Raw genomic sequence first — 5,777 nt, 5'->3', positions numbered from 1 at the left:
AGATCAGGAACAATTCCTGAGGCAAATAATCAAACGGCGGTTGGGTGGAGGAAAGGATTTTTTCAGGATGGAGCCACATCCAGTTCAGGATATATATTTTGAACTGTTCTCTGTTCAGTGATACTATATAGTCCTATGAGTGAGAACGCCGCATGCTAGGTAAGTTTACATGGACCATCAAATGATATGTTATGAAAAAATTACCGTTAAATAATAATTCCCTAAAGCTGGAAAAGTTCTTACCGCTTACCAGCCATTATCCCACACCGGAGTCTGTTCCCCCAAGGCTGTTCCCCGGCGACAACAGAAATGCAAGCCTATGCATGGACCGTTAAACCTCGTGGTACCCTGACGTAAGTAGTGAAATATTTACATGATAGTAGTTTGTTGTTAGCCCCTAAACAAAAATACTGGACAAGAATCTATGGTACTAACAATTAAATGGATATAAAAGTGCCCTAAACTATTCTAATTGTATATAAAGAACGATTAAAAACCTCCCTGGTCCTTGGGTGACAACAGTGCATTGCATCATAAACCGATGAAATGCGAACCACCATAAACAACGTAACAGCAATTTGGGTTAGACACTAAATGGTTACACACCTAAATACTTTACCCACAATGCAAATTTAATATTGGCTACACTACACACTCAACACCTTCCACTAAATGTAAACAGAAATTAGACAGAAATTAGGTTAGTATGTGTAGGCCTTTTACCTAAGCGCATCACTTAAAACTCCAATCGGATCTAGCGATGCTCGGCTACATTATAAACAAACAAAATAAACAGCAATTAAACTGCTCGGCTACATTATAAACAAACAAAGTAAACAGCAATTAAACTGCTCGGCTACAATATAAACAAACAAAATAAACAGCAATTAAACTGCTCGGCTACATGATAAACAAACAAAATAAACAGCAATTAAACTGCTCGGCTACATGATAAACAAACAAAATAAACAGCAAACGTTTGCGGGAGGGGGAATACCCCCACAGGCGTATCTTATACTCGACCCGGCTAGCTTCAGGTGATACCGTCGGAAGGAGCCTGAACATTCTTACACAATCTCCATTGTAAAAAAAACAAAACTGCTTATTTTCTACCTACACCTCAATTAGGCAACAGGAAACATCTTTGCAATCGTAAACCCACCTGAGGCACATCAAAGAACAATTCGAAAGATGATAGCATGGATATGCGTTGCCAAGTTTAAAAGCAGTTGGCTTTGTAAAAGCGATAAGAGCGAAAGAAAACGGCATGGAGCTAAGCACTAAACATGTAACGCTATGTTGCCTCGTTGGCAGGCGCACGCAGACTGGCTCCCTGACTCGACAGTCGACAGTCTCGACTCCACTGTTGCGGTGTTGCCCGCTGTGTTTGGACGTAAATGAGCTACATTGAGGTCTGAAATGCGCTATAAATGCGCTATTATTATTATTATTATTATTACTATCCAAGCTACAACCCTAGTTGGAAAAGCAAGATGCTATAAGCCCAGGGGCTCCAACAGGGAAAAATAGCTCAGTGAGGAAAGGAAATAAGGAAATAAATAAATGAAGAGAACAAATTAACAATAAATCATTCTAAAAACAGTAACAACGTCAAAACAGACATGTCATATATTATTATTATTATTATTATTATTATTATTATTACTATCCAAGCTACAACCCTAGTTGGAAAAGCAAGATGCTATAAGCCCAGGGGCTCCAACAGGGAAAAATAGCTCAGTGAGGAAAGGAAAAAAGGAAATAAATAAATGAAGAGAACAAATTAACAATAAATCATTCTAAAATAAGTAACAACGTCAAAACAGACATGTCATATATAAACTATTAACAGCATCAAAAACAAATATGGAAGAGTTTTCTCCGTGTGTGTGAATTTTGGTGATATACTTCACACAGAAGATGTACTAATAATAATACTAATAATAATAATAAGAAGAATATGGGGAAAGGAAGAGTACCCCTGGATATAATCCAGTTTATAGCTCAAGGGCAGGTACTCGGGATGGGAAAGATTAAGGAAATAGGGAGAAAGAGAAGTACAGGAGAAGAATAAAAGAGAGGGGCAGACCCTCTTGTGATATTAGGGAATTGGTATTATTATTTCATAAAAGGTGTACTAACAACAACAAAGTCAAGGCAACAATTTGCAATTATTGAGAATGTTGGATATGGGTTTGTTATACGAATAATACACACACATAATATATATATATATATATATATATATATATATATATATATATATATATATATATATATATATATATATATATATATATATATATACATTTCAGAAATGCACTAGAAATTGCACCGAACCAATCAAATTTGCGCCAAAAAAATGCGCTATGCGCAAAATACAAAATCTATGCGCTGTTTGTGATGCCAATGCACTAGATCTAGCGCATTTCGCGCTAAGTTGGCAACACTGCTCGGTTCACTCTAGTCTCTCCCGTCGAGTCAGTCAGCTGGCTACCAGCTGTGGCCATACACACACACAAACACACACACACACACACACACACACATTTACTGACTTCAGCCGGCAGAGTTGCCAACCATGGGAAAATTTATCCAGGTTAGGGGATTTCCGGTAAAAGAAATACTGTCGTTAACAGTGAGAGGATTTTCTTCACTAAAATCATTGTTTTCATTATCACAGTATAAAAAATTGTCAAATTTATCTTAGATGAATTTATTTGATGTGTTATACATTATTAATTCATGATAGTAGGCTAATTGTTTTTGTCAAATTTATCTTTGAAGAATTTATTTGATGTGTTATACATTATTAATTCCCGATAGTTGGTTAATTGTATTTCTCAATTCAATATTTTGTTGTTGTAAAATAAGTCTATATTGACACTAAAATAGACTCGGGTTTAAATCTTATTGTTTTATATATTGTCACTTATGTAATATCTTAATTCAATATTTTGTTGTTTATAATAAAATAAAGCTTAAATTACATTGTCCTATATATTGTTCTCAATTTAATATACATCAACATAAGTAAAAAAAAAAATTCCATAATCACTAATTTATTAATTTAAAAAAAAACATGAACCTAGACCTATTTTCTTTTTAATATTAACCTTCACTTTGTTATTTGATGTACTATATGTACGGGTTCTATACAAATAAGATATTTACAAAAGTGTTTCTATTTATTAGAATGGAACTTACGGTCTATTAAATTTCTTGTTCCTGATCTAGATATTAATCTTTGGCACCGTCGTTCAATTAGTTCATTATGCATGTTGCATAAGATTTTTCATAATTCTGACCATCGTTTATATTCAGATCTTTCTGAACAGTTCAATCCTGTTCGTAATACTAGACAGGCAGTTAATTCTAATAGCCAGGCCTACTCCATCATGAGGCTCAATACTACACAGTATTCTAGAAGCTTTATTCCAGCTGTTACCAAGTTGTGGAATGATCTTCCTCCTCGGGTAGTTGAATCAGTAGAACTTCAAAAGTTCAAACTCGCAGCAAATGTTGTTATGTTGAACAGGCGGTCATAAGTCTTTTTATAGTATATATATGACTTATCTGTTTTGATGTTACTGTTTTTTAAAATATTTTATTGATAATTTTTCATCATATCGTTTATTTATTTCCTTATTTCGTTTCTTCACTGGGCTATTTTTCCCTGTTGGAGCCCTTGGGCTTATAGCATCTTGCTTTTCCAACTAGGGTTGTAGCTTGTCTAGTAGTAGTAGTAGTAGTAGTAGTAGTAGTAGTAATAAAAATAATAATAATAATAATAATAATAATAGGGTTGTGGATAAATTTTCACCCGGTAATCAAGGGATCGTAAACAAATTTACTTGGTAACACTGCTGCTCTTACGAGGGAAGGTCCCTACAAGAAGCTAGGCCGATCCTCTCTAGATTGTTCTATCAGCATATCTAGAATTTAAAAATCGGGGGAGAATAGATCTAGATATTCAGCAGAACCACTCGTCTACCTGAAATTCAGCTGGCGTATTAGATAGAGACATCTTAGAAAATATATCTAAATATTCAACCACGTCAGAATTTCTAGAATTTTAACATCTGGGACGATATTTTATTATTATTATTATTATTATTAATATTATTATTATTATCATTATTATCATTATTTGTCAAGCTTCAACCTTAATTGGAAAAGTAGAATACTACAAACCGAAAACCTTCAAAAGGAAAGGGAGATAGAGAAAAGACAAATGAACTGTAAATGAGATATAAAATAATAATTTTTAAATATATTAAGAATAGTAACAACGTTAAATATATGACATTTATTATATATATATATAAATATATATATATATATATATATATATATATATATATATATACAGTGTATGTATATATATATATATATATATATATATATATATTGACTTAAAACTTCTAGATAATTCTAAAAAGATCATTCTAGGGGCATGGGGGTAAGGTTACCAACTAAGTAGATCGAACAGGGGAAGTAACCCTCCTTGTAAGGTAACTCTCTCTCAGCTAACTCCGCCCACCTACCCCTCGAAGCAATAAAATAATAAAGTAAATCTGTTTTTGAGAAGTTTCATGCACATTTTAACCTCGTGAAAACATAAAAATTATAAAAGAACTTATGTTCAAACCTCGTATGGGTCATACAGCATACATAATCGACATTACATAAGACATCGTAACAAAATACATGAAATAAGAAGTTAATTATTGAAAATAACTTAAATTTATATATACTGACTTAAATTAAAAATACAGTTAAATAAATGATGAAAGTCTTATGTAATCTACATACAATTACTTAAACTGCATGAGAGGAACTTACCTTATTAGCTGGCTATTTACCTCTTAAATACACAAATGAAATACATGAATAAGATATTTACTCTATACTAGTCCAGCTTCGTTAGAATATGTATACAGAGAATAATTTTCCAGAACGGTATTTTAGTGAATCCACTAATTATTTTCATTCGTAGTGTTTTTGCTGGCCTCAGCCAACCATTTTCAAGAGCTATAGAGAAAATCAGGATATCAATATGTATAACTACGAATTGAGCAGTAAAGACTTAAGCTAATTATCAAAGAATCTGAAGGAGAACATCACATTTATGAGAAAAATATTGCAAAAATAACGCTAGACATAGATAAGAGAGGAATTCTCTACTATCAGCATTGATTCCTTATCTATTAATCTCCACAGACACTCTAATAATTAAGATACCGAGTTTTATAAAGTACCACTATATCTAAGATTATCAGAAGACATACTTAACCCACATGCCTCCACATGTCCTCTTGTCGAGGAGGCAGAATGTCCTTGGTGACCTGAATGCTTTTCTGAAAGAATTGAATGTGGGTGTATTTAAGGCTCTTGTTTGAAATCTACAGGGGGAGTCAAATATGTTTAAGATATGCTGTTAAAATAAGTCTTTCGTCAAATCGAAGTCTATAAGAACTTTTAATTGAAATGCTCTCTGATCTTATTTTATCTTTAGAGATAAGAGATAGGAAACTAGTATGTAATTGTAAAGAGGTTTTCTTGTCCTTTTAACATATGAGTGACGTGATTTTCCTTTTGGGATGTCCTCCTCCCATGTTTTTGATAAGAAAGGGAAACTAGCATTATGGAAGTTTCCTTTAAATTGGTTTCTTTCATATCCAGAAGCCTCAGTTAGAAGACAAGAGAGATAGTACCATAGCCTCTGTACCATGGTCTTCCACTGTCTTGGGGTAGAGTTCTCTTACTTGAGGGTA

At 33.2% G+C, this 5,777-nt stretch overlaps 1 protein-coding gene across 1 annotated transcript in view; it reads right to left on the bottom strand.

The window, feature by feature from the left end:
* The window catches only part of LOC137631177 (chloride channel protein 2-like), a 390,893-nt gene extending 389,546 nt beyond the window's left edge, over positions 1-1,347 (bottom strand). The window contains exon 1 of the mRNA XM_068362900.1: positions 1,163-1,347. The gene's annotated coding sequence lies outside the window, so the exon portion shown is untranslated. The remainder of the gene's footprint in view (positions 1-1,162) is intronic.
* Between the last annotated feature and the right edge of the window lie 4,430 nt (positions 1,348-5,777).

The sequence above is a fragment of the Palaemon carinicauda genome, chromosome 39 (assembly GCF_036898095.1).
Source record: "Palaemon carinicauda isolate YSFRI2023 chromosome 39, ASM3689809v2, whole genome shotgun sequence".
Taxonomy (NCBI): Eukaryota; Metazoa; Arthropoda; class Malacostraca; order Decapoda; family Palaemonidae; genus Palaemon; species Palaemon carinicauda.
This window is presented reverse-complemented; position numbering and strand designations above follow the sequence as displayed.